Source organism: Lissotriton helveticus, chromosome 5_1, assembly GCF_964261635.1.
Source record: "Lissotriton helveticus chromosome 5_1, aLisHel1.1, whole genome shotgun sequence".
Classification (NCBI taxonomy): domain Eukaryota; kingdom Metazoa; phylum Chordata; class Amphibia; order Caudata; family Salamandridae; genus Lissotriton; species Lissotriton helveticus.
The window spans coordinates 1181637948-1181660144 of record NC_136065.1 but is presented as its reverse complement, the minus strand read 5'-3'; the positions used below and the strand labels follow the sequence as shown (position 1 = coordinate 1181660144).

Sequence of the window (22197 nt, the reverse complement as noted above, 5' to 3'; positions counted from 1 at the left end):
GTACATCTCAATATCTCATGTATTGGTACTTCAGAAGCCACTAGTGAATGATAAGTGCATAGGTTTTCGAAATGCAGATTGTTCACCCCTAGAGGCCTAGCCTGCAATTTTAGACCTGTGCACCACCAATAATTTGATTTTCATACGGTCTAATCTTGTGGTTCCTGGAGACTTCATATCTTCAGCCAACATGCATTATGGGCCCACTTGAGGAATGGTCCAATGTATCTTTCATCTATTGGCTCATCCTGCTTGAGAAGTTGTCATCCATTCAAGCAGATGCCCGTGCAGAAAACTATTCATGTGAATGTAGAGATTTTAAAGAAAGAGACCATGCAGCACATTTGAGATGGAATAGTGGCCACCAGCTCGAGAGGGTGTTTTGTGATTTGTTTGGCGGCTATCAGTAGCAGGCCTATATGATCTGTGATCTCATTCAGATAACCTTTGAGTACCATACAGTGATTCCTCTAGCACTGAACTGATTATGATCAAATATGATATTAGAGTGTCTCCATTTGTTGTCCGGAGGAAGACCCCTTCTAAAGCCCCATTGCCGCATTTAACTTTTGGGGTTGAAACGTTTACGAAATATGTGCCTGTACCACACCTGCGTGCTATTCTAAAATGAATGGACTTATGAAATGAATCATCTCTATTGCTTACATACTATTGACTGGACAAACTGCTAAACCTTATTTTTAAACGTTTTCTAATATATTGCATTTATAAATTCTTTATTATTCACATGCACCTTTCTTTGCATGAGCACTTTACACTCACTGCGCACCGAAAACCCTGATAAGTTATGTTGTTTCTCGAGTGAAATTAGCAAGATTTTGAGTTTGATGGTTAGGTTAATCTTTCAGAAAAAAATACAGATAGCCTGTCTGCCATATTACAAGTGTCACTGGATATAATGCACTCCACTAAACTCTAAATCAGGCCCCTATTGAGACATTATTGTTAATAAAGCATTGTGGTGTTTTTATATATGTATGTATATAAAATGCAACTAATAAACCCTGTTGGGCGAATCCTCATGTATTAACTCTATGAACTTGTCAAAACTTGAAATACTGATTTGACAGAATCATTGCTTAGCTGTATACCATATTCAACCCATGCTCTGAGGAACACAGGGTAACCCTATACTTTGTTTAGCTGTATACCATATCCAACCCATGCTCTGACGAACACAGGGTAACCCTATACTTTGTTGTACATGTGGCACATTTGGGGCAATGGTTTGCACAGCATTGATGACTGTCATTTAAAAGTCATTGCCTACCAGACTTCTATTCATTCAAAAAACAAGTAGGGGTAAGTTCAAAGGTGCTCCAAAACTGTATTCAATTAGAGAAAGAGTTGCATACCTTCTCCATCTGCGCTTCTTATGCCTGTGGTGGCCTGACCCATTAGAAGCAATGACAATCCATCAGGAGTCACACGGGCAAAGAGCTCACGCTCTATGACAATGATAAGTAATATTTATGTAGAGCGGACCACAGACTAGTTTCTTAAATTATAGGTGTTCATGTTGCCCAACTCAAAGGTACGTCAAACTCCGCCGCATGAAAGGTCTAGTGAGCTCTCCTGCAAATAAACCAAGATGCAATGCAAGTCTCCCAGCTGGCTTGTAGTCCAGTTAGGTGCATCACTGGCTTCTCAAATACTCACATTCTTTAACCTCCTGGGACTGATATATGTACCTGTGAATGGAGAGGCCACTTAAGCGAGCTCTGCGCTTTTACTGTAGCCCATTGCTGTGCCCAGAACCAGCCCTAAACTGGACTGACCAGGACAGCGTCCATGGCGGAAAGAACAGGGTGGGGGAAATCGCTGCGGTGTGACAACAGGAGGTGTGAGGAACCTGGGAAGAGGACAGGGGGTTGATTGGGTGCAACAATTACGCTGAGGTACATTAAGGGCTGATTATAAAGTATTTAACGGAACCCGATTGAGACCATGTGGGATGGACGAGCTGCTAATCGCATAACGTTAAGTGAGGAAGCTCCCTGCTGCGCCCCTCTGAATATTGGCGCCCTGGGCCTGGGCCCAGCCCATCAACACCCAAGGCTGCCCTGGCTGCGCAGTTCTTTGTACATCGAATAACCTGTGCCTCAGAACTCCACCCACCGTAAAACCACCTTTCTCATTCCTAGTGCTTGTGGACTTGTTATGACCTATTGAATAAACCACTGCCTCTAATCGAGCAACCTACGCACATTTGTCTGACATCACAGGCAAGAAAGAGAGATCCTGTGGTCTTAAAAAAGATAACATACTTCCAAATGATACTCGCAAGGAGGGGGGGGGGGTGTTAAGAAGGTGGCATGAGCCAGCTGTGTAAATTGAAGCAGCAAGCAAAAGCTTATTCAGCAAAATAAAGGTAGGACAACTTATGAGCCTAGAACCATCTTGAGAAACCGAGATACCTCGCTTCTAAATGAGCTTTGATGGGTTACTATTTGCAGTGCTAATAGAAACATTATCACATTGAGCTTGCTCCTTTCAAGCACAACCTCTGAGCATGGCACAAAATGTGAAGACACTGTTTAGCAATCTAATTTATTAATGGGAAACTAATTAGGCATATAAGGCTCTATTTTTATTTTGGTAAAAGCTAGAAGGGAGAAAAAAAATAGGTGCGCTTTCTCAAGTAGAAAATTGAGACCTCCGGCCCCCAAATCACCAATTTAATGAGTTGTATGCATCTTTAGAAAATTCTCACCTCATAAGAAATGGGCTAGCAATGAAATCCTGTCAGTTGGAAAAGTTGTTTAGCAACAGCAAAGAAAAGAAGATGAGTCGACCACAGATGTATGCGTGCGTATGTTTAGAAAGAAAGGTTAGTTATGCAATATAACACAGTGGTTTAGCTTTTTCATTGCTGTCCAATTCTTTTTCTTCTGGTGTCACACATCTAAAGATGTGCAGGTTCTATGTAGGACCTGGGACGTTGATCTCAGGACACTAAACGCATACTGGAAGTGATATGGCCTCTCTGATCTCTTATTCAAGCCCCTACCTCTTCAATCTTTTCTAGGGACCATCCAAAGTTTGTGGACTTTCACAGTGTTACCAAGGGTTACCAGATGCTAACACCTAGGTATTTCACATTTCCACAATCATACCCAGTATAGGAATGAAGGAATAAGCAATTGGAAACAAAAGTTTTTTTCATATAATAAGTACAATGAGATGACCACGCTGCTTGAGAAAATCTTTAATTCTTGTTCGGAAAACCACAGCCAACATGTGTTCCGCCCTCGTTTGGCACACAGGACTGGGGCTTTTTCAAGGCATATTATAGTTTTTTGAGTATCGTTGTACAATGAGGGCAGAGTCTAGGTCTAGGAATTTGTCCGTAGTGCAGTCCGTAATAAATGTATTAGTAGCTGGTCCTTTGCTCTAATACCATCTACCACAAGAGGGTGAAACACGTGCTGGCTTTGGCTTCCCGAACAATGGAACAAGAGAGAGAATAGGAGAGACTGCAACAAAGAGAGAGAGAGTTTGAAGGGTGAAAAATCTGTCTGATGGCTTGCTTTAACTGTTTTCGATTAGGCCCTCTAGCTCCAACCCAAGGGGTCATCACTCATTTAAATAGCCAATGTCTGCATTTCATGACGGTATCTTCTGTGTGCAGTGCTGGCACTGGACAGACTAAGTATACAAACAGTGATGGAAGGAATACTTGAATAACGATGTATTTGGATGCAGCCCGAGTGATTATGAGCGGCTGAGATTAATTCAAGCGTTCCATCCATTATTGTTATGTATATTTATTTTGTCGCCCTAAGTGGCATGGGTATGCCCAGACCTGGGTGCCTTGTACACTGTGTCACTGGAATCCAGCTGTACCCGGCTGATGAGCCCATAACTAGGGCAAAACTAGTCCTGGGTTTATTGTATTCCGGTTCAGGGAGGACCTAGCTTGGCACTTCGGGCTGGACTGTTCTTATTGGAGCAGGGTCAAAACTGATTTGCATATAGCTGAGTCCAAACTGAGGTGGCATGGTGTGAAAAATAACGATGGATTGGGATGCGGCACAAGTGATTACTAGTGTCTGAGATTAATTCAAGCATTCCTTCCATCACTGTTTTGTACACTTATTGCGGCACTGGACACACACCATGGGTGATCTGGTTCTTAGCAGGAGCAATTTTCCTAGAAGCTTCGCCGGCCCATAGCATGGGTGGATGCCAAGTGGGGTGGCCTATGGTCATTTCAAGGTGATATTTTGCCATTTCTGACAGGTACAGATTTTTGTTGTAAAATATATATATAAATCTAAGTCCCTTACTCTGCATGTGGGTTATCTGGGTTTGGTGCAGGAAGATTATTCCAAGAGTCTTGGAATGTGGGCCAATCCTTGCTAACGTCACAATGGGCTGTGAGAAAAAAAATAAGAAGACGTTTGAGTGGCATGCTTTGAAAGAGTCTGGTCATTGGCAGTAGCATAAAAAGGATACCATGGGCCATGGTGCAAACAAGGAAAGTAGGACCTTTGACTGATGTTGGAGTGGTCAAATACAGCAATGATAAGGGTTCAATGGGCCCCTCAGGCACCAGACATTTAGCTCAGACAGATTTACCTCCTGGGCAAGGAATCACTTTAAGACAGAGTAAAACTGCATCACTGCTATTGAGGAGTACATGGGATGAAATTGACTAAAGCTAAACAGGACCAAACTCAGCATACCTTCTATGCTAGCGTTTCCACCATTGATGAACAGCGGGAAGATTCTTACCAGATAGTCAGACTATCCCTTTGGAATAAATGTACATTTAATACTCAAAATGGGTCTTAGTTGCATAATCTGAATTTGGGCAAACATCTGGCAAGGATTTCCCCTTTGTGGACCAACATTAGACCCCCCCATCTTACACTATCACAGGCTAATCCTTGCACCTTCTTCAATGCATTTGTTCCTCACAACTGGTACACCACAATCCCTTGGCTCTACCTCAACGCTGGCCCTAGCATGAAATGTCACATCATTTCTGTCACCAAATCTGGCAACTCAGGTGTAGTTGACACTCTCGTCAACTCAAAACTTGGAAATAATATTATCCGCTATTCAGGCATTAGACTGCAAAAGCTGCTGAGTGAGCTGAGATGAAATTGCAAATCTCCTGTCTTAACTACAAAAGCTTAGCAAGCAAAGGATTCCTATGTCCCACAATTTCCTATGTGAAATCAAGTGCTAGCAAACTCTAAGATCACTTCAATCAGGCAACTAGCATAACCTGGTCATTCCTGGACTGGTGAAAGATGATTGCCCAGCCAAGTCACCTCACTCTACAACATTACCCATCCACTGATGCTCAGATTTGAAAAGACTGAGTACCCAATCTTTCTCTTGCAACATTATTTGCTAATCACTAGTAAACCAGCCAAATGCCCTGCCTCCTGACTGAACTTCAGACAATAATGAAAGGACAGAAGAAGTCATGACAAACATGCCAACCCTCCCTCTTCAGCTGTGGATATCCCAGCATATTAAAAGAACCTGCTCAGACGGGCTACAGCAAAAACTGTTGAACAGAATTACACCAAACTCGGCAGGAAGCTATATCTTGGTCCACAGACTGTACTTTTTGCAATGTGGTGTAAACACGTTCAGTAGTTTTTGAGATATTCAGGCTAAAAGAAAATTATAGATATTTGGACAGTTGGCTCACAAGAGTTTCACGAGCCTCCCGCGACATCGAAAGTAAAAAAAATGGAGCCTGTGATTGGTCGAGAGGTACGTTTTTCCAGTGAGCCTTTACGCTCTTGTGACGGTGTGAAGGCTCTTGTGAGTCTTGTGAGAGAGAGTGAAATGATTGACTGCCTATTAGAGGTTTAGAAATGAAATGGCCGCCATTACTGTTTACTGTAAAAAAAATTGCAGATGTTGTGGAAATGCAGTAAAAAAAAAGCTATATATATCACAGGGTATGGGGCAAATTGCTGGTTGCAATGAGATAAGCAAGCCGTGGGTCTACCGTTCACATTTGTTTGTACCTTAAGGGATCAAGAATCATGGAAGGCTCATGTACCTGATTGCAATCTGTCAAATTAAATGTCGGATACTGATTTGCTGGTGTTGTTCACTGTTAAAACAATAAAATTGCTTATAAAAAAAAAGCTATACAAGGTGGCAGCTGAAAGCCATCCTGTCCCCCTAGATTTGGAGAGGAGGTCTCTAAGGCATAAGTGCTGTGATGAAAATAAATGTATATTGTTCTATAACACATAAAAGTCATCTTAGAGTGGGGTCTTAAATGAGAGGTTAGTTCACCCACACACCCTACTACGCACACACATAATCTGAGACAGAGGTGTGCAAAGAGAGGCCAGTCCCTCTCCACTACTATGCACTGTCATCACAAACACAACTTCCTTAGGTGTAGAAAGCATGCATTATGTGCAACATTGAGTCTATACCATACACTTTATAGCTAACATATTTCACATTGACAGTCTGTATACAACTGTGAATGTCAGTTCCTAAACAAATGACCTACTGCAGACAGCTTTAATCTGTATAAAACACCTGAAACTCTGAACCGATATTGGGAAATTAAGTTGATATCAATAGAGAACTGGGTTCTGTAAACAGTGCTTACTCTATGGAGTGGGTTTACTTTATACCACACTGTTTGCAAACAGTGAAACTTTCATAAGAAATATACCACAGAGTATTAAAATGTATCCACTAATAACTGTGTACACACTATGCAACAGTTGTAAAAAAAAAGACACTATTTCCTAAAAATAACCAAGATCTGTAGATGCTAAACATTCCACTACCTGTACCCTTTATCCTGTCATGAAACCTTTACAGATCGACCGTCTTTTCACGCAAAAACATGCACATGTATATAGGTTAGTACCTGTGCAAAAAGTCTTCTAAGTTATGTAGAAATTGTCATGCTGACACGATTCTGTCTAGTAACGCAAGGCTGCTTACAAAAGTTAGTATCTATTGAGTGGAATCTTACTCCTGTTGAAAACTTTTTCTGCAGGACCCAAAAACTTGTATGGTACATACTGAACACAAGTCGCCGATTGTCACTTGTACAGAGAGTTACTCTTGAATACAAAGATTTATAACATGTTTAGTACCTCTACACACCTTTGGTGCATTAGGCGCAGATGTGTTTTGTAAACACCTAAATCCATTAGCTGGACCTAAGCTGTACACAATTAGGTAGATAAGCAACATGGTACTTACCTCCCACTATGTAAACAATAAAAGAAACTAGTACACTCACTGGATGATGCCATCAATGCTGTAATTTGAGATGTCATCAGGGATGTCATAAATGATGTCATAGAACACGTCATGAGTGATGTAACATGTGCAGTCATACGCAGTGCATTGCAGGGGCGCAAGTTATAGTTAGTTCTGCTAACTATAGCTGGTGAATTTCTGTGTCTTTTCTAGTTCACAACGTAAATATTGTCACTGACAAACTCACCTAACTATAACGTTACTTTAGCCTTTTTTTCAGTGAATATATATATATATATATATATATATTACCTACTGGCGGTCGCCAGTAGGTATATATAGTTAGGATTTTTTCTCTATGGGATTTTTGAAAATTCTATGTCTAATAACTTTGGCGTTTGTGGACGGAATTGGCTGAAATTTTCAGGAAAATGGAACATTTTGTTTCTGAGCAGCCCCTGAAAATTTGGGGGGGGTTTCGTCAAGGGGGGGCCGAGAAAAAAGGGGGGTCCCAAAACGTGTTTTTAACATTGAGTTTCCCATAGGGCGGTTGGCCTCACTTTTAGCCCGAACGGCTGAATGGATTTGCACGAAACTTGGCAAAATTGTAGGGACTGGTAGCCCGATGTGCCTTTGCTAGGTCTCAATATATGTGCTTCAGTGGATTTTGAGAAATTAACGTTCAAAAAAAGATATATATCTGTAACAGCGGACCGGGCAGCGCTCCGGTTCGCGGACTTTTCGCGGTACGGAGCTTTGTGAAGCGAAGCTGATTGGTTCTCCGGCGTCTGTGAACATTCCAAACAGTCCGTAGCGGCCGCCATCTTGTCTCTCGGTAGGATCGAGAGACAAGAGGAGGCCAAAGCGAAGGGGCAAATGACCATAAGGGGGCATAGTAGATCCTCGCTGACCCCCTAGGTTTGATGTGGAGGTTTTAAAAGGGCCCCGCGGGGCAAAAAAAAATAATAATAATAATAATCGAACGGCTGAATGGATTTGCACGAAACTTGGCAAAATATTAGGGACTGGTAGCCCGATGTGCCTTTGCTAGGTCTCAATATATGTGCTCCAGTGGATTTTGAGAAATTAACGTTCAAAAAAAGATATATATCTGTAACAGCGCTCCGCTTCGCGTACTTTTCGCGTTACGGAGCTTTGCGAAGCTGATTGGTTCTCCGGCGTCTGTAAACATTCCAAACAGTCCGTAGCGGCCGCCATCTTGTCTCTCGGTAGGATCGAGAGACAAGAGGAGGCCAAAGCGAAGGGGCAAATGACCATAAGGGGGCATAGTAGATCCTTCCTGACCTCTTAGGTTTGATGTACCATTTTGCCAAGTTTGGTGTAATTCCGTTCAGCCATTCAGGCTGTAGACGTATGTAAATGTCCTATGGAAAATTGCATGGGGAAAACACATTTGAAAGTGTTGAAATTTAGAACCAATTAAAATGTTACTTTGGTTTTGTATTTGTGTGTGATGAAAGTTAATTGGTTATGTATATATCTCAAATGAGAGGAAACCACAGCCATTTTGTGATACTACTGTCTGAGGTACATTTGTGAGGAATTTTTGGTGGTGAATTTCTGGTGTTTGATTTACACAGTACTAACACTTCTCCTACTTTTAAAAAGGTGAGTTGTTAATTTGTAAGGGGAACTATGTTGTACACTTGAAGATAATTTGAAAAATGTTTTCTGTTATTTATTTGCAGTCCTTCTGTTATACTAAATACTTGATAAAGTTAGTTTTATATTATGTATTACTAAAAACGATAAATGAAAGTGATTATTTTTTTCTGCAATTTACAGCAAGCAATTTCAAAATAAAATGGCTCACAAAGAAGAGACCGTGGTAATTTCTTTTGAATTGTCCACTACATTGATTGAAATTGACAGCACCAATAATGAAATATTGTCACAAGGAGGAGATGACTTGAATGATTCCACTACATTGATTGAAATTGACAGCACCAATAATGAAATATTGTCACAAGGAGGAGATGACTTGAATGATTTTTTGGATCAATCTGTTGATGGCGAATTTATCGAATGTTTGGAGACCATAGAGTTACAAGAATCATCATTGCAGACTTTTAATGAGGAGATTCCAGATGAGATGATTGAAGAGGAAATTACTGATGAGGACATGTTACTAGTTCTTTCAAATTTAGAAAATTCAGAAGAATAAATTTATATTTAGAAATCAAAAATTGTTTGAGACATTATTCATTTTTATTTTTAATTTATGAGGTTGTAGCGAAGTGATTGTAGTATAAAATGAGACTTATAGTATAGAGTGCAACATTTTTATGTTACATGGTAAGTTTACTCATATTTACTTCCCTTCTCCCACTATATTATCTCCAATGTGTATTTGACATCTCTTCTTCATCTCCGGCCTCCTTTCTCTCACTGTGTGTCTCTGATGCATCTTATCGCTGCTATTTTGTGTAATTACAGAAGAGAGTAAAATAAAATAGTTCGGAACGTGAAAAGGGGGCAAAGTAGAGTACCCCTCACCCCCTAGGCCTTCTCAGGCGGTCCCAAAAGGATCAGTTTCTGCTTTCCTGAGAGATTATGGTATGAGTTCCATATACCACAATAATTTGCATTACAACATGCAAGATATATATCTCCTATTACCAACTTTTGGAGATATTCGCGCTAAGCGCGAATATCTCCAAAAACTAACACCTGCTCTGAGCAGTTCTTAGCCATGTTATCCAATGGGAGGTGGATAACATGGCTAAGAGCATTAGCTCGGTAATGCATGAATATCGCTGAGTTTTCAGCGATATTAATGCATTGCGGTCGTTTTTTATCTCATTTGCGATAAACCTTGATAATAGCAAGGTTTATCTTCGATAATTTCTGACGATGCTTAGCGGTAAAAAATTTGTTGGTAAGCATCGTTAGCGATAAATATCGCTTAACTTTGGTAATATGCACCAACGTCTGTTAACGTTCGATTCGAAGGAAATGAGGAAGTGTTGAAAAACATTGTTTGCGCCATCTTGCCTTTTTTGAAATGCCACACTTTTGTCGTGCACGGCAGCCATTTTAGATGCCTTGACCAGACCCACTCTCTGCACGCTGTTGATTCGTAGCATGGCTCCCCACCCTCGCAAGCATCTTCCCCAGGCACTGGTCACCCCCGCTCTCTGTGTTATGCATGGGCAATAAACCTCTCCCCATCTGCGCTGCTCTTCCCTGAGAATCACACTCTGTGCCCGCCCGACACCTCCCTTTCGCCCTATTCACTACCGCACCCTCTGACACTCCTCTTCCTCTGTGTCCGATTGTCCAGGCTATCAGCTAGCCCTGCAGATGTAGTTTATGGCCCCAGCTGTAAAGAATCACCCCTCTTCAAAGGAGTTATAGTAGATCAAGGCCCACACCCGATGAGATCCGTCACACCACACGTGTTCCTACTATCTGAAAACCATCCTGTATTGGGATTGGGGAGGGGACCGAGCCTGAAGCGGAAGATTCCAGGGATGACTCTTTGTACATCAAAGTTTTTACATTTATGTGTCACATTAAAATATATAGCACTCCAACAAAGTAGTAGGATTATAAAACTTTAATAACTTATAAATATATACAACAAAACAAAAACAGTAAAAACATTTAAACAACGAAGAGACCGTGGCAATTTCTTTTGAATTATCCAATACATTTATTGAAATTGACAGCACCAATAATGAAATTTTCTCACAAGGAGGAGATGACTTGAATGATTTTTTTGATCAATCTCTTGATGGCGAATTTATCGAATGTTTGGAGACCATAGAGTTACAAGAATTATCATTGCAGACTTTTCATGAGGAAATTCCTGATGAGGACATGTTAGTAGTTCTTTCAAATTATGAAAATTCAGAAGATGTTGCCTGGGGGTGGGTCGTCAGTAGCAGTCTGTTGTGCGAATAGTTCCAAGGCAGCAGAACGCGCTGAAATCTAGATGGCACAAAGGTGATGTCTAGTAAGTTGCCGCCCAGCAAATAACGGCGTGGGGCGCCGCGGGGGTGAGTGAGTCCAGTAGGCACCACAGGTATTCTTACCGGCATTGCAGAATTACAGCTGGGGACAATGCCTGTGCTGTAGCAGGGTCACAGCAGAAACAAAAAGGATTCTGTTGAAGATGTTGTTGGTTTTCAATTTGAAAACAGTTCTGGTGTCAACTGCTATGCTAATGTAGTGGTTAATGTTTTGTTTTCTCTAGAAAATGTAAAAGAGGGGGATGCAGTCCAAAGTTCTGGTAAAAGGGCAAAGGAAAGGATCGGTGGTTTGAACTATCAGTCAAAAAGGGGAGGGGGTGCAACAATTTTTCCTACCGGGTCACAGTGTGCTTTCACCGGAACTGAGGTGTGCAGGATTCTAGTAATTCAAAGTGAGGCTGGCGCCAGCAAGGGAGCGCCGACGTCCCGCGGATCCAGTTTCGTCACTCCACGGGCGATCATGGCAGTCATTCCCCATCGGGGGTGTCTGCGGGGGTCGGAGACTCCCGCTGCTCCTCTAGAATCTTCAAGGTCGTGGAGGACTACTGTGGTGGAGTCAACCAGTGACCGGGCCATTTCTTTATGCTGGGCCCGCTCTTGCCACGTCGATCGCCATTTTGAGAGTTCGGTAGCTACTGGCGATCGCGGGGTCAAATGAGCGGACGGGCTCCACCCTGCCGGGCGAGACGTTGCAGCATCGCCACAGTGGAAGAACCCTTTTCCGGGCGCCTGGAGCGCTGAGGGTGCAGGTGGGAAGCCTCCACTGGGGAGGCGGGAGAGGCCTGTTCGCACCGTCTCTCTCTCCCAGTGCACCCCACGGCGTCTCGCTTGAGATTTGTTATGGCCGGACCCGGCGATGAGGACGAGGGGGGGGGGGTCGGAGGCATGTGCAAGACATCCCCCCCAGTGTTGTCGCAGCCATTATTCAAGAAAGAAGAAGTGTCCCGTCCGTCTTCGGGCCGGGCTTCCGGTGGATGTCGGCCGGACGCCCCTTGCTCTGGCCCCATGAACGGGTTCCTTGGTTTATCGGCTGCAGCCGGATCCCATCGGCCCCGGCCGTTGGTGGCCGGACTGGTAGAGAATGTGGCGGCACCTGCTGTCATTTGAGATGTCATCAGTGATGTCATCAGTGATGTCACTGACCATGTCATGAATGATGTAATATGTGACATCATCAGCAGTGGATTGCGGGTGCGCGATATATAGTTAGTGCAACTAACTATATATGGAATTTCATTGGTTTTATGTCAATAAAATGTCCAGCTAACTATATATGGTCTCTAACCTATGGTTTTTTCAGTGAATTTTCAAGGTTTTGTAAATGCTAATTCCTAACTATATATGGTCTATAACCTATGGTTTTTTCAGTGAATTTTCAAGGTTTTGTAAATGCTAATTCCTAACTATATATGGTCTATAACCTATGGTTTTTTCAGTGAATATATATATACACACACATCTATAAATAATCACTTCAAGGCAGTACAGCTCACTATCAGCACTTAATGAACAATGACTGTGTTCTGATCCTCCTGGTACAGTCTACATACCAGTAACCGATTTGGATGCGCTCTGCCAGCTCACAGCTGTATTACCCATCCATTACAGCAGCCATCACAGACTTTATTCATTTCCTCGAGGAAATTGCAAGTCAATGGGGGAATGCAGCTCTGGAACTACATCACATCCTCGAGAAATTAATAAAGAAATGTCTGGTTTTGTAATTTGAGATGAGAAACACTACAGAGGTAAAGAGGCCAGCGCTCTGCGGTGAAGGCTCTCATAGTTGAGAATTCACGATGGGATTTCTTTATGGGGTCAATTAAGGGTGATATGAGTGTTAATAAAATTGAAGGACAGAGTGCTTTTTGCAGAACATTGTGCACCCAAACACTGGCGTGAATTTGTTTCCTTGTACAGCGCACTGCAAGCTGAACGATATATAGACAGTCTGTCAAGTGGAAAACCTTGGATTAAAAACCAGGGCTCCTGGTTATGAAATCTGCAATTTAACCTTTGGACTTACTCCCCTCCTTCATGCGCAGCCTCTGGCATGGACAACCACATGCCTCAGAAGTCCATGGGCCTTTCACGTCTTATTGACCAGCGGCACCTGCTGTAAAGCTAATGATCCCCAATCAAAATCGGAAGAGCTTGCAGCAATCCCTAGTGGCTATACCCCACATAACAATGCACCACAATCCAGACCTGCAGACACTGCAGTTGCACCCTGGTTGTGCCCTCCACAAAGACCAGCCAGTAGCAGCAACATAATATGCTGACCCTCACTTATCTGAGTCCACTACATCCACCCACACAGGAGCCAAAGCATCACAAAGCAAACCTCCCAGTCCTAAGTACCCCAAACTATCCTCCATGTATCAGGAGCTTGATGAACAATGTATTTACCTTTGGTAATGCTCTTTCTGGTGGGTAGTCTATCTGCCCGCAGATTCCTCATCCTGGAGAATATTCTCCAGGAGCCACACTGGATCGGGAAGGTTTAACAGCAGTGCTGCTGCGCACAGCTGGGTGGCGTCATCTAGCTACATGTAAACCTCGTTCTGCCACATAAAGGCACCACCCCTTCACGTGGACGTCAGTTTCTTGAGTGACTCTTTCCTCCATGCCCTTGAAAGTTGTGCACAAAAATGTTATTTTTACCAATGCGCCGATTTCTAATTTGGGAGCTTTTTAGATGGTTAAAGGATATTACTCCACAGAATGGTGAGGTGTAAGGGCAGTGATGAATCTGTGGTTAGATAGACTATCCACTAGAAAGAGCATTACTCAAGTTAAGTATCTTGCTCTTCTTATGGCTTCTTCTAGCCAGGGATTCCTCACCTTGAGAATAAATACAAAAGCAATGGCTCCACAGAAGGAGTAGGCTTAGATCAAACATTCCTGCAGGACTGAAAGGCTCTTCCTGTCAGGTCTGAATGCCAAGACAGTAGAGCCGTGTGAATTTTTGCACTCACACTCACGTCGCGGCCTAGCAGATGTCAGGAACAGACAATCCACATGCCAAAGCAGTGGACGCAGCATTGGCAATGGTGGAAAGGCTGCTTTTCGGCCAATGCATAGCAGCTATTAATGCAGAGGATTATCCTCCTTTTCTGCAGCACCTTACCTTTATTTGCACCAGTGAAACTCACAAAATGATGATTCTTTATCCAGTGGTCTTTGGTGTGATCAATGTAAAAGCTTAAGGCTCTCTTGGTGTCCAGCTGATTAAGTCTGTACTCTTCTTTCGAGGGGTGTGGTCAGACAAAGAACATTGAAAGGATGATGGATTACCTATGTGAAAAGGTGTGATGTTTTTAAGCAAAAATGCCACCCTGGTCCTCATCACCTGAATGTCTGGAAAAAGGTGGTGTAAGGTGGCTGTACTGTGAGACCCTGAAGATCCCTCATGCAACAAGCTGAAGTGATTGCAATGAGGGAGATGGTTTTGAGAACCAGAAGACACAACAATCAGCTTGTCGTTGACTCAAATAGGGAACAGGTGAGGAATGTCATGACCAAACTAAGATTCCACTGTGGTATAACAAACGATACAGGGGAGAACATGTGGGTAAAACTTTTATTGAACTGCATCACAAGAAGTCATTAAAACAAGGACAGTTGGTCCAGCAAATGAAAACAGAAAAGGCTAGAAAGGGCTCACAAATAACCTTTAATGGTGCCCACTCCAAGACCTTGTTGGGTCAACGATAAAACAAACAACAAAACATCTGACAGATTGGCTTATAAGGTGTCTGTATTGCACAGTCCTCACCAGGAAACAAATGTGACCGAGCTCCCAGCGTAAAAAGATTTTGAACAGGTTCACTGAAGAGGAGTCAAGCGTGGCCTAGGTCGAGTCAGAGTGTATTAGGCTTGGGATCGGAAAACTGAAGTCGACAGAGGCTTCACCTCTGGCATCAATGACATCAGGATCGGCATTGGTGAAGAAGGAAATGGCGCAAATCTTGGAGCCGGAATGGAAGTTGACACTGGACTTGGTGGAGAACCTGAGTTGGGATTGATGGGCACATGCAATGCAGAGAATGGATCTGCTACTGGTACCTCAACTGTATGCCCCTAAGGGTCCTTGGGGCCTGAAGGTTTACCAGGGGGACACTCCATTACTTTGGGGTCAGAACAAGGTTGATGTGGAGCCTCACGAACACTATCTAGCAGAGCCCTGGAGCACTGCTGTTATAACTTCCAGTGTGGCACCCGGGAATATTCTAAATATTAAGGTTTATTTGGACTGATCTTCACTTTTGGGCACTACCTGGCCCGTGAGAATTCCCTTGTGCGTGTAGCGCAATACACTGGAGCGTTTACTTTGGACCCTATCTGCTTTTTGTTATCGAGGTTTCCCTATGCTTTACTTAAGCCCTGATGATGTTCTCCGTGAGAGAATGAAATGCGCTGGCTGAGCTGAATGTGTCATTAATATTTTGGAAATATTAATTGGAAATAAAGACGCTACATACTACAAGATTGTCTTAGACTTCTTTTGCCTGGTGCACACCCACTTGTAACTGCAATATTTCTTGTTTATTTAGGCCTGGCAAAATACTCCATGCCACCTATGAACCCACACCCAGACCCACAGAAACACCAGTCACTCCAGGTGGATGTGTGCCCACAAAGTGGTGCCAAAGCATTACATTCTTGGGCAGTAGCAAACTCTTGTACTACAAGTCTGAGAACAGCCCTGAGCAGGGCCGGACTGGGTACGAAAACTGGCCCTGGCAAAGTGCTCGGCAGCCCCCGCCCCCCCCCCCCCTCCACGGGGGAGAACCACGGGGGAGAAGGGGGGGGGGGAGATGACCGAGCTCTTTGCCATGGACGCTTTTTGGCCGATTTTGCTGCAAAAACGGCCCTGTAACAAAAAACGGCCCCCACCCTTGCGGCACACCGGGGGATTGCCCGGTGCCCGCAACGGCCAGTACGGGCCTGGCCCTGAGTGCCAGCAACAGAAATCCGTATTAACCATTAAATGTTTAGTTATTTCAAGATAGAATCCGACAAAGCCTTGCCAATTCACGTGAAAGAACGTCTATAGGGCCTAGTTTGTATTCCAGGATTGAGAAATCTACACAGCACTGCCACAACAATTCAAAACTGATATACAGCATCTCTTGTTAGCCTTGTTGAGGCACCCCCAAAGGCTCTTCTAATTCCCATCAGACATCTGAAGACGCAAACTGGATTTTCCACAAGAAGGAGCCCCCAGAATTCCACTAGTTCACCTCAACACACAACTTACAGATAGAAGTACCTTCAACCTTCCATCCACCCCCCTTCACCCTAGTGTCTGGTCGGGTTCCCCCTACTCTGCTAAAATAATGCAGCTATATAAATGCATTTGCTAAGCAAAGCAGAGACAACTCTACATACAACACCAAATTTTACTCAAATTCCATGAGATCTTTGATATAGATAATGTTTATAAAGTGCATGAGTGCCCGTAGGCGTCCTGGCACTACTGTCTGCTAGACATCATATTATGTTCAGCCAGCTAAGTGCCAGAGTAGTCAAAAGCCATGTTTTAAGTTGTTTTCTGAACCAGAGGTAGTTGGGCTTGTCTTTGAGTCACATGGGCATTTTATAACAGAGTTTACAGGTGGTGGTGGTAAAACTTCACCCACCACAAGATGCTTTATACGTTTAAAGGGTCTCAACTGTTCTTGAAGTAGCAGATCGAAGGGTTCGAACGGGGGTGTAACATTTCAATTTAGTACTCAGAGGCTGTATCATGAAGAGATTTGTGGCCAGTGCATAATGCCTTGAAAGGCTATTCGATTCTTAATAGGAAACCAATGTAGCTCTGACAAAGTGTGTGCCGTTGACTTAATTTGGGATTCTCATTAAGAGGTGGGCAGATGCATTTTGGAAAATATGTAGTTTATTCAAAATGCGATATTGGGCACCTATGTAAAGTGCGTTGCAGTATTAGAGTCTGGATAACACCAGAGCAATGATTACCGATTTATGTAGATCTAATGCAATAAATGGGACAATCTTTCTCAAAGATTTAATAGAAAAAAACTGATGTAGGTGAGCTTGCTAATATGTTAGGAGAAGGTCAGGTTTACATAAAAGATGACTTCCAGGTTCCTGACTTTCCGGTCGGGCACGGAAGGGGCCCAAAGGAAGGGGCCATCAGGATGAGTTCCAAAAGGAGGTCTCTCTCTCTCGAACAAAAGGACTTTGTTTTTTTCTGAATTGTTTGAGACAATTTTCTCTCATCCAGGTAACAATCTCAATCATGCAGTTTTTAAAGCATTTAGTGGTGTCACTGCTATCAGTAGAAACTGACACCATTTGAGTGTCATCCACATATGCAATCATGGAGAATCCAAAGGAGCGATCCCTCTGGCCAAGGAGGTGATGCAAACATTGAAAAGGGTGGGGCTCAAGGACGACCCCCATGGGACACCGCAAGGTAAAGAAAAGGGCTGTGAAGTAAACTCTCCCATGGAGTTGGACTGTTCTCTGTCTAAGAGAAAGGAACACAGTAATTCAAGTGCAGGTCCTCCAATGTAAATGGCGTATAGGTGGTTGATGAGCACTGTGTATTTACGGTGGCAATAGCAGCGGATAAGTCCAACAGGGTTACTGCATCCTTTCCTCTGTTGTAAACAATTGATCTAATTTCTTCAATGGCTGCTATCAAGGCTGACTCCATGCTATGATTTTTCGAATCCTAGATTGTGGCATGTCTAGAATTTAATTGCCCTCTAGGAATCTAGACAGCTCGGAATTAAGATGTCTTTCGCATATTTTTGCAGGCGTAGGTAGGCATGAAATAGGGCCATAGCTTTTTGTCTCATGAGGGTCAAGGTAAGGTTTCTTCATCAGTGGAAGGGTGTATGTGTTTTTCCAAGAATTGGGGAATTGGCCCTTGAGAATAATACTATTCAAAAGTTGGTAATAGGTACTGCTACAATGTCTGCTATTTCGTGAAGAATTTGGGGGCTAGGGGCAGGATTCAGAGGGAGCTCCAGACTTAGTGATTTCTATTAATGTAATCATTTCCTCTTCTTTCAAGAGAGAGAACTCCCTGAACTGACCCTTATTTGTTCCTGGAGGTTCAGATTTGGGATCGACTTAGATAACATTGCGACTAACATCAAATCCATAGTACACTACCACTACTTTAGTGAAATAAATTGTTGCCACTTTGTCACCACGAGATTGTCTGGGAGGTACGGATTTGGTAATGGTGGGATTAGAAAGAGTTTGAACAGTGTTAGATAGTCTTAGCTGAATTTTTTGCTGAGGTGATTTTTTTTATATCTAGTAGTTTATTTTGCTGAATTAATCTTTTTTGTACTCCAGGACCCACTGCTTGTATTTTTATCTTTCATCAAGATCATAATATTTGCTCCATTTTTTTCCTTCCTGTATCATTTTTGTTTTAAGGAACTTAAATTGGAAAAGTACTGTGGGGCGACCAGATGGGTTCTGTGATTTCTAAAAGATGTAGGGGTATCTAGCGTTGCGACTACTAGGTTGATCCAGTTGGAGAAGCTAGCTGTATCTAGATCTGCATCATTTATCTTAGAGGGTTGTGATGCATCTAAAATAGCTGTCAGATCATTTTTATTCGTTTTGTTCCAAGCTCGATATTTAATGGCCTGTTTGGTTGTGTCCAATAAAGTGCTTGAGAAAGGAAGTTTTAGAGTGAACCTGATATCGTTGTGATCTGGCCAAGTGAGTGGGAGCATCGTATGCAGCCGCAGGTCTTTGTTTCTTGAAAAGATACCGTCCAAAACGTGCCCTTTAGAATACGTGGTGTTTATCATTTGTTTATAGTCAAAACAGCTAAAGATGTCAGTGAGTTGTTCAGTCTCTCAGCTAGAAAAATGTTCAAGATGAAAACTAAAGTCCCCTAGGATGGTAAGGTTGGAGAACTGCATACAGGATGTAAGGAGGTTATTGAATGATTTAAATTTTTTTTTTTAAAAAGGTACTCGTAAGCAGGGTGTTCTATATATTAAAAGTCTGTTGAAAAAAAGTTGTTAGTGAGTCTGCATTAAAAAAAAGAGTGCTTTGCAGTTCAGTTCCTGGCTCGCACATCTGCAGGTGCTCGCAATAGACTTCCCTGCGGCATCTCTCTTTTGTACCCTAGGTGGTTCACAGCTCTACCAATGAAAATTGTTACTTCGGCAACCAGCTATTTAAAGGTGGGAAATCCAGCAGAGCTCAGCCAAAGCACTTCCTTCCTTACCTTTACCTCTCATGGCCTACATACTATCTGCTGTTGCCCTGGTCTCTGGATCCAGTCACCAGGCAGTCCTAAGGCTGACTGGCATCTATCTCCCTGGCACACCCTTACTGTTCCAGCCCTTTAGCCTACTTGGCCCCGCGACAGACCTGTCCTGTATAGGGTGACCAGGCGTCATGGATTTGCCCGGACGGTCCCTGTCTTTCACCTGCTGTCCTAGCAGAATTCAGGAAATGTACCTTCTGTCCCGGTTTTTAGAGAGGGGTGACTGAAAATTGTGGGAGGTGCTTTTTTATATTTTATAAAGCAGGGATAGTTTGCATTTGTTTCACGAAAGCAATTTAATTAACAGGCAAGCTACTGGGTTTAAAAATTGCATTTTATGTATGTTCTAACTGTCTGTTCTGTAATTCTCTGCTGAGGAGCGCTGTCATTCTGTGGCTCGCTTGTAGTAAAACTGTACTCCTATTTTCGTGAAATGTCCCGGTTTTTGGCTTTAAAATTCTGGTCACCCTAGTCCTGTACTCAGGGCCGGCTTTAGTGCCGGTGGCGCCCTGTGCGACAATCATTTTTGGCGCCCCCCACACCCCAAGACTGCCGCCTCAGATTCTCTCACTACCACCGGGCTAAAGTGGCCCTCATCTTTCCAATCATAAATTATTACTAAACACAGCGCTCCCCCCCTGAGTTCAGCGCCCAGTGTGGCTGCACCAGTCGCACTGCCCTAAAGCCGGCCCTGCCTGTACTACCCTCTGGTTTTTCAGCGTTGGTGGCCCACACATCTACCCGCACAATTCGCCCACACAGATGTCGATTTCTGCAAGTGTTTCTCCTCCCTGCCCACGTTTGGGCTCGGAAATACCGCCAGTTATGCCCGAGGGTGCTTGCTAAAGTCATGCGTGTATAGAGAATCACCTGCTGGCAGGTGGCTACTCCCGAGAAGAGAGGAACGCGTCACGTCAAAGGAAGGTTGCAACAGATCACGCAGCGGGAAGCAAATGACCACGCAGGTGTGCCAGAGTGAGACAGGGACGTCTCCCAGACACAAGGAGGAAGCTAGAGGACAGACCACAACGCCATGCAGCAACGCCACACGGTACCAAAGGAGTAAGAGGAGGATCCAGAGTACCAAAGGAGTAAGTGGAGGATCTAGAGTGCGACACGACCAGGAGCTGCGCAAGTGAAAAGACAGTGAAAGTGGTCAAGCGCAAGAAAGCACCAGGAGTGTCCAAAGTGCTCAAAGAAGAGAGCGAGGAACGGAGGTCAGCACTGCGACGCAGGAAAACGCAGGAACTCGCCAGAAAGCGCAAGGAAGACGTCAGGAGACAGCGCAGGAACACGACAGGAACTCTCCAGAAAGCGCAAGGAAGACGCCAGGAGACAGCGCAGGAACGCGACGGGAACTCTCCAGAAGGCGCAAGGAAGACGCCAGAAGACAGCGCAGGGAAGCGCCGGTACTCTCCAGACTCTCCAGGGCAGATTTAACAGGCGACAACAATACGTAGGATTTACAGACAGCTCAGCCGACTCATCAGGCCACTCAGACCAGAGCGATAGCCCGGGTCCCAACAATAGGAATTTTTTAGAAGGAGGCCGGGGCCAGCCCAGGGGCAGAGGAAAAACATGGCCCAAACCACCGAACCCCCCAGGAGAACGGTCCACACGCCGCCAACACTACAGGTGGTAGATACTCCAAATAACTCCTCCACTAACACCTCAGTAACTGGTCTTTTACCAATCTTTAACCTTACTGACCATATTCTGTCTAGTAACGAAATATCTCTTCTTAGTAGAGGCTTGTCTTTCGTACCCACGGTACGCCCTAACTTTCAAGATGCTCAGACGGAACTACTAAGGTTCTTCAGGAAAATTCGTCTAAAAAGCTTTTTCAGTCTCAACCCATCCATACCTAAACATTCTAATACCCCGTTCAGACCTCCCTCAAAATTCTCTCCCTCAGCTGGAATGATCCCAGTTGAAATTCCGACATTTGAGAAACTAGTACTGAAGGATCTAACAGCCCTGGAAAACAAAAAGTCCTTCGTCCCATACAATATCTCTCTTGATGAGAAAAAGGCGATTACTACATTGAAAAATAACCAGTCCCTGGTAATAAAACCAGCTGATAAAGGGGGAGGAATAGTTATTCTAAACAGCGAATCCTACAAAACTGAAGTGCTACGACAGCTTACCAACCACGAGCACTATTGTAAACTCCCTAGAAATCCTACCAGTGAAATCCAATGCCTTATTACCAAGGTCACTACAAAAGCTCTTGACTCGGGATTCCTGACCAAACATGAATATGATTTTTTGAACACCAAATCTCCCCGCATCCCGGTGATATACTGCCTGCCCAAGATTCACAAAGACCCCCAATCTCCACCCGGCCGCCCAATTGTTTCAGGCTGTGGATCAATTCTTGAGCCACTAGGCCACTACATTGATTTTTTCATCAAGCCTTTTGTTCCCGAAACTATCTGCTACATTAGAGATAGCATGGCCATGATTAATTTCATTGAGGAGTATCCATTTGATCCCACATCCAGCACCATGTGCACGCTGGATGTGGAATCACTGTATACCAACATCCCCCAATTTGAATCCTTGAGAGTGATTGAGCAGGTCCTTGAGTCAAGAGCTCGTCCACATAATGTACCCTCGCTATTTATTCTTGAACTTCTCGAAATTTGCCTCACCAGAAATTTCTTCCTGTTTGAGGGGCAATTCTATGGTCAAGTCAAA

At 43.6% G+C, this 22197-nt stretch overlaps 1 protein-coding gene across 1 annotated transcript in view; it reads right to left on the bottom strand.

Moving 5' to 3' along the window:
- The window catches only part of ATRNL1 (attractin like 1), a 2439979-nt gene that overhangs the window by 188602 nt on the left and 2229180 nt on the right, over positions 1-22197 (bottom strand). The window lies entirely within an intron of this gene.